The sequence below is a fragment of the Globicephala melas genome, chromosome 5, assembly GCF_963455315.2.
Source record: "Globicephala melas chromosome 5, mGloMel1.2, whole genome shotgun sequence".
NCBI lineage: Eukaryota > Metazoa > Chordata > Mammalia > Artiodactyla > Delphinidae > Globicephala > Globicephala melas.
Window position 1 is genome coordinate 494,438 of NC_083318.1, and position 25,852 is coordinate 520,289.

A 25,852-nucleotide genomic window follows, 5' to 3' on the forward strand; every position below is an offset into this window, starting at 1 on the left:
AACTCTGGGGCCGGGGCATTAGGAGACCTGGTAGCCCAGGACCAATGTCAGGATCACGATGGGGTGTGAGTGGGGCCCGGGGCCCACTGTCCGGACCCCATGGTCGAGGTGGGCCGGGTCGGGCCAGGCGCCGTTGCTTGCCTCTAACACGCACATGTGAAAAGGCTTGACCTGGGGGAGGTTATTTCGCTTTTAAAAACGGTGGATAGGGGAGTTGGTGGAAGGGACTCTCTGCACTGTTTTTTGTAACTTCTAGTGAGCTTACGCTTATTTTAAAATTTAGAGGAAATAAATGGAAGTTGCTTCTCCTAGAATTACACTCCTCGCGGGATGCCCCATCCTCTCCGAAGAGCAGTTTCCATCCGCCTGTGGAGGTGGATCAGAGTGGGACCCACTGAGAAAACTTGGTTTAGAGGAAGTCTCTGGGCCATTCACTTGTGTGGAGAAAAGTGGCCATCTTTCAGGGAAATAGAGAAATGCAGAGATTCAGGACCACTCTAAGTGGAACGCCGTGGGGAAACGAGGTACTCCCTCTGTCCCGTGCTGTAGCCATGAACCTTGTGTGGCCATTGGTCTCTGAAATGTGACTGGTCCAAATTGAGATGTGCTTTGATTGCAAAATACACCTGGGTTTCTAAGACTTCCTATCAAGAAAGGAATGTAAACTACCTCATTAATAATTATGTATTGATTGCATGTTAATATGGTAATATATTTGATCTATTGGGTTAAATATAGGTCACTAGGGTTAATTTTACTCTTTAAAAAAAAACTTTTTTAATGTGGCAACCAGAAAACTTAAAATTTACATATATAGCTCACATTTATTTCCGTTGGACGGTGCTGACCTATACCAATTTTAAAATAAGGCCTGGATCATGTATTTATTTTATCAAACTCAGAAGCCACATTGTTAAAGTGACATTTTATCAGTGTTACAATGATATAACATCAATTCCAACCTCTGATGTCTTTGAAATCAGAAAAGTTATGCACACTTATGAATATATTTTGATATTAACTCAAACATGCAAGGTAGAAGGTAGTTATTTGCCTTTATTAATATTTTTAAACAAGTTTCTTAGCTATGAAGAAGTCTTTAAGGTACTTTATTTGGAAAATTCCAACTGAGATAAAGATTAGTGTTTGTGCAAAGGCCCACCATAAAACGTTGCTGTTTGTATCTTCACTGGTCATTCGAAATTCTTCTTCACGGTCCTACGCAGAAGAGAAATAGGCAGGTTAAGTTTCTTAAGGTACTTCCTGCATGAATTTGAGGGGAAGGTGCTGTATGCATTCAAGGTACTTAATGTCACCCAGGTAATCTCTTATGCCAAAGTGCAGTATCATTTTCTAAGCCAAGGGGTGTTGTTAGTCAAAGACAAGGAAGGAGAGTCAAGCTTATAAAACACACTTTTGTGTTTTGGCGTAAAGTATCAGGTATTTGATCTATTACTTTATATGTTTTATTTGTTACCATCAAACAAAGTGAACATTACCTAATTGACAGATGTTCATCATTCAGGTTCTTACTTTACTTTAAGCTGGGCACTGTGCTCATTTTATTTTCCAGATAAAGAAACAGAAGCTCAGAGACGACAGAAGGTTAGTGAGTGGGGGGGCAGATTTGAGCCCACGTCTGACCAGGGTCCACTGAGCACAGTGACCCAGGAAACGCATAATGTCACAAGAACAAAATGGTGATTTAGAAAGTGGGCACACTGAGACGCTGCGGCCACGTGGGGTGTGTTTGGAAACGCTTATTTATTCATTCTGTGAGCTCACACCCCAAGGCGAGTGAGCCACGGTCCCCTTCCTAGAGGAGCTCATGGTCCAGCGAACGGTGAACGAGTGCTGTCCCTGCATCCCCTGCATGTCCACGCAGTCCTAGCTCAGAGGAGGCCCGGGGAGCCGGCAGTTTACTCTTTCCTTGGTTCGCGGGCTTCGTGGAGAATTACGTACTGGGCAGGAAGAGGGAGCATAAGCTGAATAGGCAGACTGACCCTTTGATAGTTTTGTTCTTTGACTATTTGCTCCATTTGCTCAATTAGATGTTCAAGCTTGAAGCTAACTTCATTAACTTTGTCCTTTGCTTGAGCAATGGCTGCATCAAGGTCATGTTCTCCAACTCGAATATCTAAGTGGATCCGCTGTGCAAACAGTAAAAAGGAAGAAACGTGTTTTTAACGTGGCTCACTCTTTTCCTTTGCTTTTTCCCTCCTTGTGTCCTCCCATTCCTTCCTTTTTCTCCACTCTTCCTTTTTGAGAGCAAACACTACTTCATTCTCGAGCTCTCTATTTTTCTTCACCGCCACTCTATTCCCTGTTATACCCAGTAGTCTTTCTTTGTAATAATAATGCTGACCTGAAAGAGTACTTATATTAACAATAGACTGTTAGGCAAGAGCCTTTGCCCCGAGAGAATTTGATTTACTCAGGAGAATGTTCTTTACATATAACTAAATTTCTGATGCTAAAGTACAGATTCTCTTCATCTGTTCTCAGCACATTTAGAAAATAGCCAATCACCATCTACCATGTAAGAGTTTTATTTATTGGAATTCCATTATTAATTCACCCTTCAGCCTTCAATTGTTTTCAAGCCTGAATAATCACAGTTCTCTTAAGCTTCCCTCCCAGTTCTCATTTTTCAAGCCCTTTAATCAACTCCGTGGCTCTCCTTTGAACCCCTTCCAAGCTCTCCAGCTCCCTCTTTGGTTGCTGTGCTGAGGTCTGGGTATAATGGTCTGCATATCATTGTCGCGCCTGAATAGTGCTGACGCTGCTCATCACCAAGTACTCGGAGGCACATACTTACCAGCTTACTCCCTCCAAATGACACGAGCCTCGTAGAATTAGACTGTAAGCAAATGATGTGTTCGCCAGGTGAATGTGAAGTGAAGTAGAATGTTCCCTGTGGGCCATATAACTTTGACAGTAATACCTAGGATTGAGGATTTCCATAGTTTAAGTTTATTATTCTCTACTTTCCATTTAAAAAAAATCATCCCCATGTAATCTAGTGAAAACTGTGCAATTCTTAAAGAAGAAATCAAGTGGCCAATAACATGCAAAATACTCAGTCTTGCTGGTAATCAAAAAAATACAGACCACAGTAAGATATTCCTTGTTGGTTTTCAGATTGGCAAAGACTTACAAGCACCTGGGGCGGGGACAGTATGGAGAAATACTATCTCTAGACACTGTTCTGGGAATGTAAGTTGAACACCCGTTTCAGAGAGTGCTTTGGCCAAGCGTATAACACCGTTCACCCAGCAGCGCTACGTATAGAAATTTATCCTATGGGAATGCCCAAATGGACAGTTATATGTAAAAGGATATTCAGTGTGATGTTATTTATTTAAAAAATTGTGTTTTGAAATAACTAATACCTTTGAGTGTGGATTGATTAAATTTAGGCAAAGCCAAATGAAGAGGTGCTAGGTAGCAGTAAAAGAGACTATAACACCCATATCTATACGAAAGGTGTCCGCAATATTCAGGGATAGTCTGTATAGAATCCTATTTTTGTAAAAAGTATCGTTTGTAAAACTACACGTGCTTAGAAGAAGATTCTAAAGAATATATACCAAGTTATTAGGCAGTTATATTTGTTGGGGAACTTTGACTTTTCTGCTTAGTACATTTCTGTATTGTCTGGCATTTTAAAAACAGGTATAGGACTTCAAGTCTGGCATATAAGGAGCTTGGAAGTTGTCCCTCTGTCTTAAAAAGTAAAAGCTGCATAGAAAGAAAATCAGTTCTTAGATCTGTCAAGAGAATTGAGGTCACAGGGTAAACTGCCCCCAAAATGGGAGAGGCGAATGCAAAGAGTCCCAACTTAGCCTGAGCACAAACCCCTGTGGGAACCAGTACGGGTTCCTTTTACCCAGCACATCACGTCCAACTTTCAACAACAACAGAAAAATAATAAGACATACTCAAAGGCAAAAACCGCAGTTTGAAGAGACAAAACAAGCCTCAAAACCAGATTCAGATATGGCAGGGATATTGGAACGATCATATAAGGAATTTAGAAAACCTATGATTAATAGTCTGTGGTCTCTAATGGAAAAAGTAGACAACATGCAAGAACAAATGGGTAGTGTGAGTAGAAAGATCAGAATTCTGTGAAAGAATAAAAAGAAATGCCAGAGATCAGAAACACTGTAGCAGAAATAAAGAGTGCCTCTGATAGACTCCTTAGCACACTGGACAGGACTGAGGAGAGACTCTCTGAGCTTGAGGATATGGCAACAGAAACTTTCAAAACTACAAAGCAAAAACAGACTGGGGGAAAAAAGGAACAATATCCAAGGACTACAGGACAACTATTAAAGGTGTAACATACACATAACGGGAATACCAGAAGGAGAAGAAAGAGAAAGCAACAGAAGAAATATTTAAATAAAGACCGAGAATTTCAGATTAGTGTCAGACACCAAGCCACAGAGCTGGGAAGCCCAGAGAACACCAAGCAGGATAAATGCCAATAAAACTACACCTAGGCATATCATATTAAAACTGCAAATATCAAAGATAGAGAGGAAATCTAGAAAGAAGCCTTATTTATAGAGGAGCAAAGCTAAGAATTACACCCGACTTCTCCTCAGGAACCATGCAAGCAGGGAGAGAGTAAACATTTAATGTGTTGAGAGAAAAAAACTCACCAACCTAGAATTCTGTATCCTGCAGAATTCTCCTTCAAAAGTAAAAGAGAAAGATTTTCTCAAACAAAAGTTGAGGGAATTTGTCCCTCATAGACCTGTCTTACAAGGAATGTTAAAAGTTATTCAGAGAGAAGGATAATGATATTGGTCAGAAACTCGGAGCTACGTGAAGATTGGAAAGCATTAGAGAAGGAATCAGTGAAGGTAAAATTAAAACTTTTATTTTTCTTATTAACTGAGTTAATAGATACGTCTTTCAAAATAATAGCAATGTATTTGATGATTATAGTTTATATATAAATGAAATTAGCAACAGCAAAGATGCAAGGGATGGGAGATAAGAATTAGGATTACTTTGTTATTATAAAGTACTTGTACTACCTGTGAAGTGATATGGTGATATTCAAAAGTGGACTTGGAGTAGTTGTAAATGTATATTGCAAACTCTAGGGCAACCACCGACAAAAAGTTAAAAGAAGTATAATTGATAACTATGAAAGGAGATAAAATGGAATCGTAAAATAATTAAAACCACAAGAGACAGAAAAAGAGTGGAAAACAAAAATAGGAACAAATAACAAGGATGACAACTAGAAAACTAATAAGTATGATGACTATTAACTCAGCTATATCAACAGTCACTTTGAATGTCAGTGGTCTGAATGCATCAATTAAAACAGATTGTCAGAGTGGATCCAAAAAAAAAAAAAACAAAACCCCGACTATGTATTGTCTACAAGAACCCCTCTTTAAATATAAAGACACATATATATTAAAAGTTAAGGGATGGAGGGACTTTCCTTGTGGTCCAGTGGTTAAGACTTTGCCTTCCAATGTGGGAGGTGCGGGTTGGATCCCTTGGTTGGGGAACTAAGATCTCACATCATGGCCAAAAATCCAAAATGTAAGCAATATTGTAACAGATTTAATAAAGACTAAAAATGGTCTACATCAAAAAAATCTTTAATTAAAAAAAAAGGGACGGAGAAAGATGTATATGTCAACTTTCAGCTAACCTTAATCAAAAGAAAGCTGGAATAGTTATATTAACTTCAGACAGAGTAGACTTCAAAACAAGGAAAATTATCACGGATAATTACATAATGGACCATAGTAATAAATAGGTCATTTCTCCAAGAAGACGAACCTTAATGTGTATGCATCTAACACCAGAGTGTCAAAATACATGAAGCAAAAACTGATAGAACTGCAAGGATAAATACAAGAATTTAGTATTATAGTCGGAGACTTGGATACTCCTCTATCAGAAGTGGGCAGATCCAGCAGCAGATCAGTAAGGACACAGTTGGACTCAATGGCACCATCAACCAACTGGATATAATCAATATCTGTAGACTACTTCATCCAACAAAGCAGAATACACATTCTTTTCAAGCTCACATGGAACACTCACCAAGATAGACCACATTCTGGGCCATAAAACACACCTTAACACATTTGAAATAATAGAAACCATACAATGTGTGCTCTTAGACCATAATGGAATTAAAGTAGAAATCAATAACAAAAAGATAGCTGGAAAGTCCCCAAATGTTTAGAGATTAAACAGCATACCTCGAAATAACACAGGAGTCGAGAAAGAAATCTCAAGAGAAACTAACAGTATTTTGAATTGGAAGAGAAGTCTGGGAAGATGCTGGAATAGGAGGCACCAGGAATCTGTCTCTAGGCAACAATTACACTGGAAGAATCTGTCTGATGGGACTGTTTTGGAACTCTGGAGTCTATTGAAGGCTTGCAACTTCCAGGGAAAGACTTGGATGGTAAATTGTGGTTAATTTTGGTCAATATCAGCTCTTAGAACAGTGGCAGCTGCCTACCTCCCACCCCCCACCCCCTGCCAGCCACATGGCAGGCAGCTGCACAGGTGTTCCTGGAGCAGCTCGCATGCATCTTTTAGAAGCCAGGGTAGGCAAAAAGGACCCTGTCCTCCAAATGTCAGGGTTTTTTGTTTTTGTTTTTGTTTTTGCGGTGCGCGGGCCTCTCACCGCTGCAGCCTCTCCCATTGCGGAGCACAGGCTCCGGACGCGCAGGCTCAGCGGCCATGGCTCACGGGCCCAGCCGCTCTGTGGCATGTGGGATCTTCCCGGACCGGGGCACGAACCCGTGTCCCCCGCATCGGCAGGCGGACTCTCAACCACTGCGCCACCAGGGAAGCCCTGTCAGGGGTTTTTTATGTCATCATATAGAAGGGATTCTCAATAAGATTAACAGAAGATTTCTCATCAGAAACTTTGGAGACCAGAGGCAGTGGGCGGATACATTCAAAGTGCTTAAAAAACCCCAAACAACCAGAAAAAGCCAACAAGCACATGAAAAGATGCTCAACTTCACTGATCATTAGGGAAATGCAAATCAAAACTACAGTGAGGCACTACCTCACACACATTAGAATGGCTGCTATACAACAAACAAAAAACATACTGGCGAGGATGTGGAAAAATTTCAACCCTTGTGCATTGTTGGTGGGAATGTAAAGTGGTGCAGCTGCTGTGGAAAACATCATGGTGGCTCCTCAAAAATATAAAATAGGATTATCATATGATCCAGCAATTCCACTTCTGGGTACCCCCATGCTCATGGCAGCAGTGTTCACAACAGCCAAGACGTGGAAGCAACACAAGTGTCCACTGGCAGGTGGATGAAGAAGCAACCCGTGGCACATGCATAACAGTGGCACACGATTCAGCCTCAAGGGAGCAGGTTCTGACACGCGCTGCAGCATGGGTGAACGCTGTGGAAATGACGCTTACTGGAGCAAACCAGTCACAAAGAGACAAACGCTGTAGGACTCGACTTATACGAGGTATTTAGTCATGGGGAGTTACTGTTTAACGAGTACAGAGTTTCAGTTTTACAAGATTTAAAGAGTTATGAGGATGATGATTATACAACATTAAGAATATATTTAATACCACTGAACTGTGCACTTAGTAATGGTTAACATGATGAATTTCATGTGTACTTTACCACAATTTAAAAATCTCAAAAAATATTTTGAACTGAATTAAAATGAAAATACAACTTAATCAAAACTTGGGGGATACAGTGAGAGAAGCATTTACAGAGAAATTTATAACATTGAACGCATATATCAAAAAGAAAGAAAGGTCTAAAATTAATCATCTAAGCCTAGGAAACTAGAACAAGAAGAGCAACTAAATCCAAAATCAGCGTAAGAAGAGAAATAAGATCCGTGCTGATAAAGCTAATGCAGAAACCAGTGAGAACAGGAGATACGCAGAGAAAACCAGCAAACAGAAAGCTGGTCCTCTGCAAAGATCAGTAAACCTCTAGGGAGGCTAACTAAGAAAAGAAGAGCCAAGTTAATAACATCAGAAATGAAAGAGGAGGCTTACTACAGGTCTCACGGACATCAATGGGGTAGTAGAGGAATACGATGAACAGCTCTGTGCTCACAAACGTGGTAACCTGGATGAAATAGACCAATTCCTTGAAAGGCGCAATTTGTGAAAACTCACACAAAAATAAATAGACAGTCTGGATAGGCTGAGAGCTAGTAAAGAAACTGAATTGATAATAACTTTCCAAGCAGAAAGCACCAGGCCAAGATGGGTTCACTGGTGAATTCTACCAAAGATTTAAGTAGGAAATCAGACCAATTCTCTACAATCTCTTCCAGAAGTAGAGAGAATACTTTCTAAATCATTTTCTGAGGCCATCATTAGCCTAATACCAAAACCAGAGAAAGACACAAGGAAACTATGGACCATTATCTCTCATGGACATCGATACAAATATCCTCAACAAAATATTAGCAAATTGAATCCAACAATGTATGAAAAGAATCAGGCACCATGACCAACTCAGGTTTATTCCAGATACGCAAGGCTAGTTCAACATTTTAAAATCAGTTAATGTAATTCATCGCATCAACAAGTTAAAGATCACTTGATCATAACAATAGGTGTAGAAAAGGCATTTAACAAGATCCACCATCCATTCATGGCAAAAACTCTGAGCAAACTGAGAATACGGGAACTTTGTCAATTTGATTTAAAAAATCTATAAAAACCTTACAGCTAGCATACTTCATAGTGAAAAACTAGAGGCTTTCCCACTATGATCAGAAACAAGGCTAGGATTTCCTCTCTCACTATTCCTTTTCTTTTTTATTATTTATTTATTTTATTTTTGGCTGTTTTTGGGTCTTAGTTGTGGCATGTGGGATCTTCATTGCAGCACATGGCCTCCTCGCTAGTTGTGGCATGCGGGCTTCAGAGTGCGTGGGCTCAGTAGTTGTGGCACTCGGGCTCCAGGGTGCATGGCTTCTAGTTGTGGCATGCGGGCTCACTAGTTGTGGCACGCAGGCTTAGTTGCCCCACGGCATGTGGGATCTTAGTTCCCCAACTGAACCCGCGTCCCCTGCATTGGAAGGTGGATTCTTAACCACTGGACCACCAGGGAAGTCCCTCAGTATTCCTTTTCAATATCATACTTCAATTCCTAGCTAATGCAGTAAGAGAAGAAAAGAAAACAAATGGTATACAGGTTGGGAAGGAAGAAATAAAGCTGTGTTTGTTCACAGATAACAGGATTGTCTATGTAGAAAATTCAAAATAATAAAACTTACTGGAACTAATAAGTGATTATAGCAGGGTTGCAGGATACAAGGTTAATATGTTAATCAGTTTCTCTGTATCAGCAGTGAACCAAGTGGAATGTGAAATCAAAACCAATACCATTTACATTAGCATCTCCCCCAAATGAAATACTTAGGCATAAATAAAACAAAGTATGTTTAAGAGATATATGAGAAAAACTAAAGAACTGTAATGAAAGAAATCAGAGAAGATAAAATACATGGAGAGACGCTCTGTGTTCATGCCAGGAAGACTCGATATTGTGAAAAAGTCAGTTCCTCCCAACTTAATCTATAGATTTGACACAATCCCAGTCAGAGTGTCAGCAGGTTATTTTGTGAATATCTTCAGGCTGATTCTAAAGTTTCTATGGAGAGGCAGAAGATCCAGAAGAGCCAACACAATATTGAAGGATAAGAATAAAGTCAGGGGACTGACGTTCCTGATTTCAAGACTTACTATAACTGTGTAGCACGGGGACCTCTGCTTAATGTGCTGTGGTGACCTAAACGGGAAGGAAATCCAGAAAAGAGGAGCTATATGTGTATATAGAGCTGATCCATTTTGCTGCACAGCAGAAACTAACACAACATTGTAAAGCAACTACACTCCAATAAAAGTTAATTTAAAAAAGCCTTACTATCATGCTACAGTAACCAAGGTAGTGTGGTATTGGTGAAAGAGCAGACAAAGAGATCAGTGAATCAGAGAGCCCAGAAACAGACCCACGCAAATGTAGACCCACTGATCTTTGACAAAGGAGCAAAGGCAATACCATGGAAAAAGGTAGTCTTTCCAACAAATCGTGCTGGAACAACTGGACATCCATATGCAAAGAAATGAATGTAGACACAGACCTTACACTTTTTACAAAAATTAACTTAAAATGGAGCATAGGTCTAAATGTAAAATGCAAAACTATAAAACTATTAGAAGGTAACATAGAAAGTCTAGAAGACCGTGGATTTAGTTATGACTTTTTAGGTACAACACCAAGAGCACGATCCGTGAAAGAAAGAATTGAGAAGCTGGACTTCATTAAAATTAAACTTCATTAAACATTTGACGTTAATGTTGAACGTTGAACGTTGAATTTCATTAGAATTAAAAACTGCTCTGCAGAAGAGAGAGCTGTCTGTCTCTCTGTCAAGAGAATGAAAAGACAGGCCACAGACTGGGAGAAACTATTTGTAAAAGATGTATCTGATAAAGTACTGTTATCCAAAATATACAAAGAATTCTGAAAACAACAAGAAACTGAACAAATTAATTGAAAAATGGACAAAAGATCTGAACAGACAACTCACCAAAGAAGACATATAGATGGCAGATAAGCACATGAAAAGATGCTCCCCATCGTATGTCATTAGGGAATTGCAGTTAAAAACAACGAGATACTTCACACCTATGGGAATGGCAAAAATCCAGAACACTGACAACACTAAATGCTGGCGAGGATGTGGAGCAACAGGAACGCTTGTCACTGCCGGCGGGAACGCAGAATGGTGTTCCCATTTGGGAGACGGTTTGGTGGTTTCTTACAAAACTAAACATACTTCTACGTACAGTTCTGCAGTTGCACTATTTATTTACCCAAATAAGATGGAAACTTATGTCCACATGAAAACCTGCACACAAATGTTTACAGCAGCTTTATTTATAATAGCCCAAATTTGGAAGCTACTAAGATGTCCCACTGCATGTGAATGGATCAGTAAACCATGGTATACATCCTGACAACGGAATATTGTTCAGTGCTAAAAAGAAATGAGTTATCAAGCCATGAAAAGACACAGAGGAAACTTAAGTGCATATTCCTAAGTGAAAGAGGCCACTCTGAAAAGGCTGCCTGCTGTACGACTCCAGCTGTATGCCATTTTGGATAAGTCAAAACTGTGGAGACAGTAAAAGGATCGGTGGTTGCCAAAGGTTAGGGAGGGGGGAGGGATGAATAGACGGGTTCCAGAAGATGTTTACGGGAGTGAAACTACTCTGTTGATACTACGATGATGGATACATGTCATCACACATTTGTCAAATCCACAGAATGTCCAACGCCAAGAAGGAGCCCTAATGTGAGCCGTGGGCTTTGAATGATGTGTCAGTGCAGCCATCAGCTGCAACAGCTGTGCCATTCCAGGCCTGCTAGTGGGAGAGGCTCTGTTCACATGGGGGCAGAGGACATACGAGAACTCTGTACTTCGTGCAGAATTTTGCTGTGAACCTAAAACTGCTCAAAAAGATAGCCTATTAAATCACTTTAGAAACAGGTATGTATTACACATAGAAAAATGCAACCAAGATTCTTTTTTTAAATCTTTCAATTTTGATTTGGAGAAAATTAAAGGATCTTGCCATGTACTTAATTTCACTTAACAGAGTGTTGATAGGGAAACTTTGGTAAATACAGCTGCATTCAAGGTCAGGTTTGCATTTGATTTCTAATTTTCATGAATAACAGAGTTACTCTTCCCTGGAAAAATATGCAGTGATGACTCATCACCTGTTAAATTCCATTTCTGACCCTTAGTGTTGGGTCAGGGTTCTACAGAGTCTGCTTCCAGTGACTATTCACGTCAGCAAACATGTCAGTCAGCAATGCCTGTTAGTTTGGTGTGTTGGAAAAAGACATGCTTGAATTTAGACCTCAGTGTTTCCACTTGCTGATGATGTGATCTTGTATAAGTCATTTTACCTCTCAGGACCACAGTTTTCTCTTCTACAAAATGGAATAGGAATATTGGACACGGAATAAGGGACAATGGAATACAAAATGCATAGTTTGAATGGTGCCTGTATATTGTCATTGTCTGCCCTGCCTACCCTACCAGCCATGTTACCCCTTGGCCTGCCAGTCACCTGCCGTAGGAAGGGACATGTGTTCAGGTTAGCATCCGAGAGTACCCTGCGTCCAGGCACATGGACCCGGGTAGGAGCAGTCCGAGCCCTTGGCGGGGTGCTGTTCAGGATCTTCAGAGAGGATCTTAGCTCGTTAGGAATGTTAAACCAGAGCTGTGTCTGGTCCTCTTACTTCCAGAGGGAGAGAGCCTTCCTGAAAATCAGGCCTTTGGGGTGAGAATTTTCTCTCTCCTAGGCCCGTGGCAAATATCTGTTGGATGTTTGCAGAATGAAAACACTTCTCCTCCCATCTAGAAGGGGGTATTGTTTCGAGTAAATGTATTTTTTGGAGAATGAAACAGCTCTGTCTTAAAAACAGTGAACAGGTTTTTCTGTGAAGCTGTTTTGTCCAACTAAAATTTGGGTTCTGGGTTTAACAAGCTATGCAGACATTTCCAGATCAGTCATGAAAGGTTACAGGGAAGGACAGCAGAGAATTCTGTTTTGGTTTAACTGGGCAGGAAGTGAAGGAGGCGGGGGTGTCAGGAGGAGAGGGTAGCTGTACGAGAATTAGGAAAATGGCCCCAGTGGAACTGTTGCCAGGGAGGTGCCTGGTGTACCAGGAGAAGGCTGCTACAGTGGGCCGGAATCAGGTGTCCGGTCCAGTTGGAATGGAGTCTCCTGGGCTCCACGTGAGTGGGGGCGTCACAGTGTCTGGCTTGAGCGCAGCCCTCATGAGGACAGGAAATTGGGCCTGTCTACATCAAGTACCCTCTCCTTGCCAGCTAGAGAGATGCCTGTCTGTTCTGTGAGGCTCTGCTCCACCACCATCCTGCTACGTCATGAGCACATCCCCAGGACAGCAAGTCCAAAGGGAAGTAGTTCCTGCAGTCACGTTGGAATTATTGGACGGAGCAGGTCACAGTCCCTTGAGCTGGCACGGTGGGGACAACATCTGCTGCGACCGTTGGACAGAGGAGAAAATGGAGGGTTAAAGCAGCCAAGTAACCCCTCGAGGTCCAGCTTGTAGATGACCGTCTGCACTCACACCTGCCTCCGACCCCAAGATCCACCTTCTTTCCCTTTGACCGTGGTGCCTTTTCTACTCTGCAGCTCCCAGTGAGGAGGCGCCCCGTGAGGCCAGACAGACCCAGAGGCAGCACTCCTACAGAAACCCCACCAGACGGGCGGAGGGAGAGGCGGCCTAGCCGACCCTCGTGTCTGGGTGAGGCTGTGGCACCTGCAGAGCAGGTGAAGCCTGGCCCTGCACGACCAGCGGGATGCATTGGCCCTGTGGGTTCCCTCTGCCCAGCAAGACCGACAAAACCTCGGGATGATGCGTGCGAGGCCTGCCCTTTGTACTGTCTCTACCTTGTGTGTTAAGGAGTCTCTGCTCCTCAGCTGGACTGTAGGCCTGTTGAAGGCAGGCATCTGTGTCTTGGTGCAGTGCCTCTGTCAGGGCTACACATGTCAGAAATGAGATGCTGGACAGTGAGCGCTGTGTGGAGATGTGAAGTGTGTGGGTGTACATGACACGTGACTTTTTAGAAAATAAAAGATTTCAGTAGCAAGACAAAAAGTGTGTTTTACCTCATCATTGTAAGTTGTAACAGTCACAACCATTCCCAGACCAGGAGCAGATTCAAGGAAATCGTGTCTGCCCAAGTCCCACTGTTGTATCTTGAAAGTCCCTGTTTCAAAAATATAAGACATTTATTTTTATTTATCTTTTTTAAGTCTTTATTAAATCCCATTGAGAAACATACAACTAGTAAATATATAACGTTGAAGATGTTATATATGCTACAAGAAGAAGCAACAGACAGGGTGGGAGTGGTAGGGGACTTGGAAGCATTATGTGGGGAAGTCAGGGAAGGCTTCTCTGACATTTGAGCAAAGACCTGAAAGGATAGGGGAGTAAAAATATATCCGCTTCTATAATATTTGTTTATCACATACATGCAGATTACATCCATATCTATCTATACATCACATTCAGTGCTAATTGTGTGCCAAGCACCGTTCTAAGAAACTTACACGTGTAATCTGAATTGTCATGACAACAGCGCTATGTAGGTAGCTAATATTTTATGACGATTTTACGTGTGATGACACTGAAGCATAAAGTACTTTGCCCAAGGTCACGTACCTAGCAAGTAGCAGAGTCAAGATTCAATCTAGGCAGTGTAGTGCCTTTTTCCTTAACTACCTCGTGATGCTCCCTCCACTGGTGAAAGATCGTCCCATGCAGGAGGACATGCAAAGGTCCTGGGGCAGGAGAATGCTTGGAGTGTCCAAGGAACAGCAGAGTGCTGGAGTGAAGTTAACAGGAAGAAAATCACAGGAGATGAGGCTGAAGGGGTAACGGGCCAGATCGTGGCTGGTCTACAAATCCTTTTTAAAATTTTGGGGAAAGGCTTCCCTGGTGGCGCAGTGGTTAAGAATCTGCCTGCCAATGCAGGGGACATGGGTTCGAGCCCTGGTCCAGGAAGATCCCACATGCTGTGGAGCAACTAAGCCCGAGCACCACAACTACTGAGCCTGTGCGCTAGAGCCTGCAAGCCACAACTACTGAGCCCGCGTGCTACAACTACGGAAGCTCGTGTGCCTAGAGCCCGTGCTCCGCAACAAAAGAAGCCACCGCAATGAGAAGCCCGCGCTCCGCAACAAAGAGTACACCCCGCTCGCCGCAACTAGAGAAAGCCCGTGCGCAGCAACAAAGACCCAACAGACAAAAATTAATAAATTTTAAAAAAAGACCCTATTCCCCCCCAAAAAAAATTGGGGGGAAGCAATTGGGCAGGTGAGTGAAATGATGTGGCTTTCATTTGAACATTTTTTTCGCATGGAGTAAGGAATGAAGAAGGATAGGAGTGGAAGAAGGGAGGCTGTCATCATAGTCTAGGTGGCTTGGACCAGGTGCTAGTGGCAGAGGTGGTAAAAAGTGTTGGATTCTGTATTGTCCCTATTTCACAAGGCGGAAACTGAGTGTCAGAGTCACAGCCCAAAGTCACACAGTGAATAAGCTGTAGGTGCAGAATTAGATCCGAGGTGGTTTGATCCCGAAGCCCAGAACCACCCTGACTCCCTGGGAGGCAGAGGGAGACGCATCCCTGACGGGAACCTCACCCTGGACACGACCGCACGGGCAGCCCTGGGGAGAGAACGGGTTTCCTGGGACGGGCGGGCGGCAACGCCCCTGAGCCCTGCCTGCACTTCGGAGCGGCTTCAGTTCAGGCCTCACTGAGCAGTCCTGGTTGTCTTGCCTCCACAAGTTTGTTAACTCTGTGTCGTGTACGTTATAGACTGTTTAGAATGTTCCAGCTGAAGAGGATCTTTAAAAAAGGTGTCATTGGTGATACCAGAAAAGATGGGGTAAGCCCATTCCACCCTATTTTCTCCCGCTAATTACAACTAAAAACCCTGGGCAAAATGTCTAAAGCAAGTATCAGAAGACTCTGAAAGGTGGAGAAAAGAAGGTGACTGCCAAGGACTCAAAGTGTGACTCAGCTGTGAGTTCCCTCTCTGTCCCCCACCCCCATATCCTGGCCTGGGTGCTGGAGCAAACAGCAGTCCCCACGAAACTGAAAGAGAGGCAGGGAGGAGGAAAGAGAACCCGCTCAGGAGAAGTCTGCGCTCTCGTGCAAAAGGATCTGGAATAGGGTGACCCAACAGGGTGGAACCCTTTGACTACACCCGCCCTACTCCAGACGAACCCTGTGAAAGAAACGGCACCCTCTCCACGGGCTGCTTCATGTGGGGACTGGGGTGAAGACCTGTGGAGATGCCTGACCTGCACTTAGTGAAGGACAGTGAAGAGGCAGAGATGGGGAGGGTGACAGAGAGGCGGGAGCTGGAGAGGCGATCTTTAAATCTGTGTATGGGTGTCCTGGGCACACCCCTAAGCAGCCTATGCATGAGGCCAACCAGAATAAGTACAGCAGAAACTCTGAGAATCCAATCGTGGTGTGGAAAACACCCAGGTTTCAGATTGGCCCCTGGGTAGTACGCAAGCAGGGTAGGCCAGAATAATAGTGCAGAGTCTCAGAGAAATAAGGTTAGGATGTGTGATCTGAAACTAAATGGGTTGACTACTTGTTAGAATAGAATATTTAAATAGGAACCAGAGTTATAATACTCAAAATGTCCAGGATACATTACAAAATTACGTACCATGTCAAGAACCAAGAAAGCCTCAACTTGAATGAGAAAAGACAGCTAGTAGACACACCAAAATGACATAGACATTGAAATTATCTGACAAGAATTTTAAAGTCGTCATAAAAATGCATCAACAAGGAGTTTGAAACCCTTAAATGGAAAAGTAGAAAGTCTCAGAAAAAGAATAGAGATATAAAAAGAAATAAATGGACACATTAGAACAGGAAAAATATAATATTTGAAATTGAAAAATAACCAAATGGACTCAATAAAAGAATAGAGACGACAGGGAAAGAGTCAGTGAACTTGAAACTAGATCAATGGAGACTTCCCTGGTGGTCCAGTGATTAAGACTCCGCGCTTCCACTGCAGGGGGCGTGGGTTCCATTCCTGGTCGGGGAACTAAGATCCCACATGCTGCATGGCATGGCCAAAACAACAACAAAGAAAACCACAAACAAACAAAAAACTATAGATCAATAGAAGTAATCAAATCTGGTCAATGGAGAGAAAATAGATTGAAAAAAAAAACAAAACTCAAACAGTCTTACGAACTTGTGGGACAATAATCAAAGGTCTATAATTTGCGAGTCCCAGAAGAAAGGAGGAAGCGTGTAAGGCTGAGTAAACACTGGAGGAAATGATGGCTAAAGACTTCCCAAACTGGGGGAAAGAGATGAAAGAGATAAGCCTACATACTCAAGAAGCTAAGTGAACCCTACAAGGTCAGACTCCCCCAAATCTACCACCGGATACATCATGATTAAATTTCTCAAAACCAAAGAGGGGGGAACCTATGAAAAATAGCCAGAGGGAAACACTGCATTACTGATGGGGAAAAACAATTTGAGTAACAGCAGACTTCTCATCAGAAACATGGAGGCCAGAAGGAAGGGGCACATTCCCAAGTGTTGAAAGAAAAAGCATTGTCAAATCTATATCCACCAAAAATACCCTTCAGAATGAAGTCAAAATATTCTTAAGCTCAAGGAAAACTAAGGATTTTTTCACTTGAACACCTACTGTAAAACAATTGCTAAAGGAACTTCTGCAGACAGAAAGAGAACGGTAAGACGGAAACTTGGAATAGCAGGAATGAAGGGAGAACAATGGGGAAGTCAACACCGGGGAAACCACAATAGAGGATTCTCTTCCCCTTTAAAAAAAAGCTGTTTGGGGCTTCCCTGGTGGCGCAGTGGTTGAGAGTCCGCCTGCCGATGCAGGGGACGCGGGTTCGTGCCCCGGTCCGGGAAGATCCCACATGCCACAGAGCGGCTGGGCCCGTGAGCCATGGCCGCTGAGCCTGCGCGTCCGGAGCCTGTGCTCCGCAATGGGAGAGGCCACAGCAGTGAGAGGCCCGCGTACCGCAATAAAAAAAAAAAAAAAAAAAAGCTGTTTGACAGTTGAAGGTAAAAAAAAAATCAACATTGCCTGGTGGTGTTCTCAAAGTATGTAGACATAATATTTACAACAACTATGTTACAGGGTGGGGGGCAGAGGGATTTACATGGTCATAAGGTTCTATATTCCTCTTGCTATGGTAAAATATTGATCCTTGTAGACTGTGGTAAGTATGTGTATTGTAACCCCTAGAGCAACCACTAACAAAAACTATACAAAGAGATACAGTGAAAAATACTACAGATAACACAAAATGCATTACAAAACATTCAAGTGACCCACAGGAAGGTACAAAACAGAAGATGGGAACAAAACCCAAAGGGAGCAAAAAGAAAACAAATAATAAAACAGCAGACCTAAATCCTGACGTATCAGTAATTACATTACAAGCAAATGGTATAAACGGAGATAAGACAAAGACTGTCAGAATGGATTTTTAAAAAAATGAACCAACTATTCAGTCTTTGAGAAAATCACTTTGGGTATAATGCTATAGGTAAGTTAAAAGGATAGAAAAGACATCATTACGACAGTCAAAAGAAAGCTCACGTGGCTCTATAAATATCAGATAACGTAGACTCCACAGCAAAGGAAATTACCACGGACGGAGCGGGGCCTTAACGTAATGATAAAGGGGTCAATTCAATATGAAGACATAACCATCCTACATGCATCAACAGTTTCAAAACACACGAAGTAAAACTGCTGAAAGGAGACGTGGACGAGTCCACCCCATGGGTCGGCAGCACTCCTCGGCCGTGGACAGGGCTAGTGGGCGTGGGAGAGCTGACTTGCACCGTCCACCTGCAGGGCCTGGCTTGGCACTTCGGGGATGGCCCCCAAACAGCAGGTACACATTTCAAGTGTACGTGGAACCTTCACCAAGTTAGGCCACAAAGCCCTAAACCTGATGCGGCACCTTTGCTGAAGCAGCCGAACGTCCTGGAGAAAAGCACACAGCCAGGCAGGCGGACAGCGCCTGGAAATGCCCGCGTGGGTTCCCGTCCTCCGAGACGACGGTCTCCTCGGGAGCCTCTTCCAGCCCCTCGCCCGTCCGGGGCTTGCCTTGCCCACGTGGACGCACTCAGCGTCTCCGTCCTCCACCTCGAGCACCCTCACCCCGGCAGCTCACCGCCCTCTGCCTCCCCTCCCTGTCCTCTAGGGCTCTGCGCTTGTCACTCTCCCCACACTCACCATCCGCCCTCTTCTTGTCCGCGTGCCAACTGTCCCAGTGCCGGCCCCCCGCCCCCGCATTTATTCTGGGAGGGGCTGGGGTCTGGGGACGTACGGCGTCTTCCTCTGTGGGCCTCCTGGGCCCGGACTGAGCGAGGGCAGAGCCCGCTGAGGATTTGTACGTGTTCGATAACGGGTTTTGAACGGATGCGCATCCTTGGCCCCTGGTTACAGCGCCGGTGTTCCTGGCCCAGAGGGAGGTGTTATGCCCTATGGCTACCACCAGGTGGCAGAAGAGTAGCACTGCTCGCGGGTGCATGGGCCCGGCGGTCCTCCCAGCGTGGACAGGACAGTCCATGTGACGGGCGCCCAGAGCGGGCCAGGCTGCCTCACGTGTTTCTCATCAGGATAACAACGGTGTATACCCCTTGGGGTGTGAAGACCCAGTTAGTATTTGTAAACGGCTTAATGCAGCACTTATCACGTTGTAAGCGCTATGCAAGCACTTGATGAATTATTCCTTACGTTGTTATTGGGCTTTTGATGTCAACGCCCATTAGGGCCTACAACCCTGGAAAGTCGGTATAATAATACCCACCTTTGCAGACGAGGCTACGGGACTTGTCTAACACCAGCCAGAAAATAAAAGGCTGAGCCCGGATGCAAACTCCGCAGGCTCGGTTCCCAACTCAGCGCTCGGCCCCTCATCACAAACTCCACCCCGGCTCTGCACGCAGCCCCGGGCTGTGTGGCGCGTGTTAAACCCCAGGTGTAGTTCCGGCAGAACTTCTGTGCTGACCTAGCTCCCCAGGGGCCCTTCCTCCTGGGGGCTCCACTCAGTGACCCTGGGTGGGAGCTATTGGGTGCCAGGCGTGAGCCGCGTGCCACAGGAGGCCACCTGCCTCCCTGGGACCCTGTGTGCGCCCCGTTCAGGCACTCAGCTCGTCCTGCGACCCCTGAGGTGGCTCGCTCTTCTGCTCCGGCCTGTGAGTCCTTGAGCCTGGAACTGAGGGCCATCTGAGTTGATACTAGAAAAGTAAAATGCATCTCTTGTAGGAATTTTAGAAAGTAAAAATCCCCTCCAGAAGCCTTTGGTATTCAGTATTATCCTGCTAACCTTTTTTCCCTGTAAGTACACATCGTATATTTTATAAAAAAATGAAATCATACTGTACATCTCTGATTTGGTTTTTCCACCCAATTTTTTCGTGACCATGTTTCTATGTCCTTAAATGTTCTTCTGTAACCTAATTGAGGTCTATTCAGAGAGCTGAAGAAAGATCCAGTGTCGTTTGTCCAGTGCTGAGCACAGAGCTCTACAGACAAACTGGCCACGCAGTGTCTGAGGAACGAGAGAAGGAACTGGGATGGGCCGCCTGACAGGAGGGGGTTCAAAGCCAGCTCATCCTGTTGACCCGGGTGCAACGTGGGCATAGAAAGCAGCTGCTCCCAAGAGTCGCCGTGAATACAGAGTGGCCTCTTCCAGGCGCTCCAGGCTCCCCGAGCACCTTGGCTTCCCTCTGACCTGTGAGCCTTTCTGAGATCCTTCCTGTGTGGAGGGAACGCAGGAGGTGACGTGTCACTGACGGGACGTGAGCACACACTTCCTACGCCACACATGCCATCAGGGTACAGTCAATGAGTAATTGCCACTAACTCACCAGCCGAAACATTGCTGGCACCCCAGACACCCCGCGGCCTCACCACCCGTCCCCAGAGGCCGCCAGCCCCCTGGCTTGTGAAACATTGCTGGCGCCCCAGACACCCCGCGGCCTCACCATCCGTCCCCGGAGGCCGCCAGCCCCCTGGCTTGTGAAACATTGCTGACGCCCCAGACACCCCGCGGCCTCACCACCCGTCCCGGAGGCCGCCAGCCCCTGGCTTGTGAAGACAGCGTTTTTGTGTCTTTGTACTTTATATAGTGCGTGTCCTCCTGTGAACACCGTCAGCGTGTGTGGGGGTCCGTCCGTGTCACATGCGGTGGAGACCGTCCCTGTTGTGGCTGCTGAGTGCCTCGTTAGTGCCTCGTCATGTGAACGGCTGGCTTTATTGTCCGTCTGTCCGTGGATGGACACTGGACGGGCCTGGTTTGGGCCATCTTGGGTCGTGCCTCTCTGAAGATTCTTGTGCAGCTGAGCACGTGTGTGCATTTCTGTTGGGCATGTCCTGCATTTACCCAGCTTGTGGACTGGGCCTGTGTTCATCTTCGGAGGGGCACCATTTTGGGGGTGAAGTCTGCAGCCTGGAGCGGGGGTGGCGGTGCACACCTACCGGCACACTCGGTTTTCTCACCGGTGGGTGCGTGGCAGCGTCTCATGGGCTTTGTGTTGCCTGGCGGGCACGGAGTCAAGCGCCTTTCCCCCCGCTCCTGGCTGTTTGCGTTCCGCCTCCTGTGAAGTGTCTGCTGCTCTTCAGCTCGCGTCTCCCTCCCGTGGATGGTCCCCTCCACGCTGGTCCCTTCCGTGCAGAGGTGTGCATCTTAGTTGCACACTCGTTCTGGGTGTCAAAGTTGTGTCACCAAGGAGAGGCCGGACATGCAGACACATCTCCCGAACCCGTGTCCGTAGAATCCGGGGGTGTCTGCAGACAGAGGGCCTGGGGCAGGCGGGGCGTCCAGAGACGTTGGTGCCGCTGAGACGGCAGAAAGAGCGGCCGTGACTCTCATAGCTTGTGTGCCCCGAGGCTGGAGCGGGGCCTGGGAGGGGTCCAGAGCGTCAGAGGCGGCGTGTGGGGTGGGGCCCGGCCACCAGCTCCTTTGCTGGGAGGTGGGAAAACTCTGGGGGGCTTCTTAGCCAACTACTTTTTAAGTTTTTTAAATTGTGGTAGAACATATATAACAAAATTTAACACTGTAAGCATTTTAAAGTGTGCAAATCGATGGCATTAAGGATGTTCACTTTGCTGTGCAGCCGTCACCATCCGTTTCCAGAACTTCTCCACCAAACAGAAGCTGCACCTGGTTAAGCAGTAGCTGCCCTTCCCCTCCCTGTCTAGCTCCTGGTCACGTCACTCCTACTTCTTGATTTTTGATCTGACTCTTCTAGGGACCTCGTACAAGTGGAGCCACACAGCATCTGTCCTGCTGCGTGCTACAGTGGGTTCTGAATTTCATTTTTATTCATTTCACTCCTTTTCGCGACTGGATAATATTCCACCGTGCCACGGGCCGCGTTTTGTCCATGCATCCGTTTGTTGGCGGACACGGGCCACTGCCTCCTTTGGCTGCTGTGAACGATGCTGCCCAAACGAGGGGTCTGAGCGTCTGTCTGGGTCCCCAGCCTCACTCCCAGGTGTCCTCTCGGCGGTGGGGGCACGGGGTGGGCATCTGCAGTGCTGGCTCACGTTCCCGAGCTCCCCGGGCTCAGTCTGAGCCTGGCCTCTCTCCCTCCTTCCCCTGGGGGACGCCCCCTTAATGAATCACTTGCGCTTGACTCCTTGGCTCGGAGTGGGGGGGCTTCAGCAGGCACCCAGCCCTTGACCCCCTGAGGTGTGGTGATGAGCGATGATCCTCGTTTAGCTTTGCTTCTTCCTCCTCCATCTCCTGGTCTTGCTGAAGGTTTGCACTCTGAAGAAAAAGAACTACAGAACCCTGGAGACTTCGGCCGAGTGCAAGGGTCATGTCCAAGGACCCTGTGAAAGGGAGCGACCAGGAGCGAGACTTCATTGCTTCTGAATTCGACTTCTTTTCCTTTTAATGAACAGCCTCCCACACAGGATCGCTGTGCTCCGCGGTACTTCTCGCCTTCTCTCAGCACCTGCTTTCTATAAGAACTGACAGCCTTGTTTAAAAAGTGTTTCCGCACTTATCTGGTGGTGCAGTGGTTGAGAATCCGCCTGCCAACGCAGGGGACACGGGTCAAGCCCTGGTCCGGGAAGACCCCACATGCCGCGGAGCAACTAAGCCTGTGCGCCACAACTACTGAGCCCACGTGCTGCGTCTACTGAAGCCCATGTGCCTAGAGCCAGGGTTCCACAGCAAGAGAAGCCACCGTAATGAGAAGCCTGCACACTGCAATGAAGAGTAGCCCCCGCTCGCCGCAACTAGAGGAAGCCTGTGCACAGCAATGAAGACCCAATGCAGCAAAAAATAAATAAATGAAAAATAAATGAATTTATATTTTAAAAAAGTGTTTCCAAGGATCAGCAAGTAGGTGGTTGTAAAGCTCGTCGGGCCAGCGGCGGTCACTTACCCCACAGCCCCCCAGAGCTCCCTCGTCCCTCTCGTCCCCCTCCTCCTAAAAACCTCGCCCCCTGTGTTCATTCAAAACAACCTGGAATTTATCATTAAAGAGCATTACTAAGAGGAGCTAAGAGAAACAGTATAAAAGTACACAACATATTTGACTTTGAAGTTTCCAAGCAAATTTACAGAGCAAGGATTGCTAGTCCTGCGCTTGGCTGCAGTGCCCTGCACTGGCACGGTTCACAGGTGCGCAGGTGGGTTTGTCTCCCTTTCAGCCTCCAGCAGAGGGATTCCAGGCTCTCCTCTGCTTCTCAGGAATTTCCTTCCTTTCAGGGAGGGGTTGGAGCCAGAATCAGGGCCACACCTGCTTCTCTGGTACCTTCGGACAGACCCTGGGAGGCCGAGTTGACAGGTTGGAAACAGAGTCCAAGAGGCTGGGAGAAAGTGGGACGCACGCCTGCAGCTGGTCGGGGGCCAGGTGCTCCAGGCAGGTGCTGCCTCCAGCTCATGGATAAGGGGACGAGGCTCAAAGTCGCCACCAAGCTGCTGGCAATGACGGCGATGGCCGGCACACCTCTGTCCTCCTGCGGTGCCCTGCGCGGCCTCCGCCTGGGGAAGGCGGCAGCCTACTTTCAGTCCCGAGGAGCAAAATCACGCTTTCAGGTAGATTTGGCTAAATGACTGGCCCCGAGGTCATCTCTCTTGGACGTTCGAGACGGTGTGTTTCATCGGACTTCATAGGAGCTCAGAGATGTGACGAGAAAAGGCATAGCTGCCATGTGCTCTTCCTAGACTTGGGCCACCAGGCATGGCCTCAGGTCCCCACAGATCCACAGAAATTTTAACACTTGTTTTTCCATTTTAGTGGTGATCTAAACATTAAATCTAGCATATTCTGGATCGACGCTTCTTAACCAGGCAGGGTTTGACACGTGCATTTATGATCAAGTATCACTAAGTGAGAGTCAGGGATTTGACAGGCAGCGAAGGTTCAGGGATAGTTCAGTGAGACAGGAGTGGAAACAGTTATTTGGGGTGCGGGCAGCCTAAGCGCGGAGAGCCCACAGCGGTCGGGAATGTGTTCACGCTCAGAGCAGATGGGCTGAGCTAAGGTCCTGGCTGTGGACTTAGGGGCTTGCAGCACACAGTGAACAAAAAGCAGAGAGTAAATGTGCAATGGAATTTTTTACAAAAAGGACTTTTAAAGGAGATGTTTAAGAACTGTGTCGAGGGGGCGCTATTATAGCATTTGGCACATGTGAGTAGCAGGCTGCTGATTAACTCAGCCTCTGGAAGCTGAAGTTCAGAAGGCACACTGACCTCTGCTGCTTTGTCTCGTGTTCCTGGACCCGTCTACAGACCTCACTTATCCTTTGAGAATTCAACCACAATTAGCATGATTAATGGCATCAGAGATTGTTTGACTTAAGGTAACCTGACAACTGGAAAAACAAATCAAGCTTGGATCCTGTGGTCTTGTGTTTGGGTTTCCTGTTTTACGAATTATGCAATTCCCTCTTAAGGCTGTTTTCAAGCCAGTTCTGCATAATTTGCTAATGTGTCTCGAGAGAAAAGCGCACAGCTTGAAGCTCTCTGCCAAAGAGCATGCACGTCAAGAGGATAGCACGTCCAATAAAGATGTTAGAAACAGAAGAGGTTAGCGCGACACCACCGGAGGTTAGCGAGACACCACCGCAAGATGACATCTCGAGTTCAACATTCAGCAGAGCTCATCTAACCCACCTGTTATCCAGGTGTCACTTGGAATGTCTTCTATTATGCATTTCTCCTCTCTTTCCCCTACGTGGAAATAAAAAGCCGTTGAAAGTGAAAAACAAAAACTCAAAAGAAATGTTAACATTTGCATTTCTGTTGCTTTTGCCGCCTCTGGTTCTGCTTCTTCTGAAATGGATCCGTTGCAGGTGATACTGCTTACCGAGTGCTTACATTTCATTGGACAGCTTTGTAAATTGATTTTTGTGAGAAGGGACATATGGTGGCTACACTTGGGCAGGTGATTGCAGCAGGTCCCAGAGAACAAGATAAAAGACGCCTGAACCCTGGGACCTTGCCAAGCGTGATGACATCAGAATTCCTTTGGATCGGTTCCTTTTAAGGATTTTGAAATGTTCCAATGGAATGAAAGACAAAGTGAGGCCAAGGGACAAGCCATGGACACCCCGAAGCGCCGCACCCGGCAGAGGCCCAGAGATGGCCTGAGCTGTGCGGGAGTGACCAAACGCAAATGGCCATTCTCTGGTCGCTTCCACTGCTTGGCGGGAGGTGGGGGGAGGAGGGAGTGAAGGCTGCTTCGGGGGGGGGGAGAGAAACGCAAGTCCGCCGGGCCTGGGAAGGGGTGAGAGCTGGAGTCTAACAGAGTCCTCACCCCAAACTCTCTGAGTCTCCGTTTTCTCATTAAAAAACAAAACAGTTAAAGTCGCCCAGTGTGATTTATGATGTTCTTTCAGCTCTGGCACGCAATGTTTTCTTTTTAAACCTTTTATTTTGAAATATTTATAGACTCAGAAAAAGTTGCAGAAATCGTACCCATCGCCCAGATCCCCACAGCGGTAACATCTTGCGTGACCAGCTGACTGCACAGCCGTCAAGGAAACCAGGACTTTGACATTGGCAGAGTGCAGCTAACTAGACTACAGACCTTACACGGACTTCATCAGCATTTGCACACTCATTTTTTAATGAGACTCAGAGAGTTTGGGGTGAGGACTCTGTTAGACTCCAGCTCTCACCCCTTCCCAGGCCCGGCAGACTTGCGTTTCTCTCCCCCGCGAAGCAGCCTT

General features: G+C 45.9%; 1 long non-coding RNA gene across 1 annotated transcript; it reads right to left on the reverse strand.

The window, feature by feature from the left end:
* Positions 1–1,062: 1,062 nt before the first annotated feature.
* On the reverse strand, positions 1,063–19,088 carry LOC115863755 (uncharacterized). The gene is made up of 5 exons (XR_004043657.2): positions 18,890–19,088; positions 13,724–13,824; positions 2,819–2,944; positions 2,004–2,150; positions 1,063–1,218 (listed from the first exon to the last, which is right to left on the reverse strand). It is a non-coding gene; the product is annotated as an uncharacterized lncRNA (long non-coding RNA).
* Positions 19,089–25,852: the final 6,764 nt, after the last annotated feature.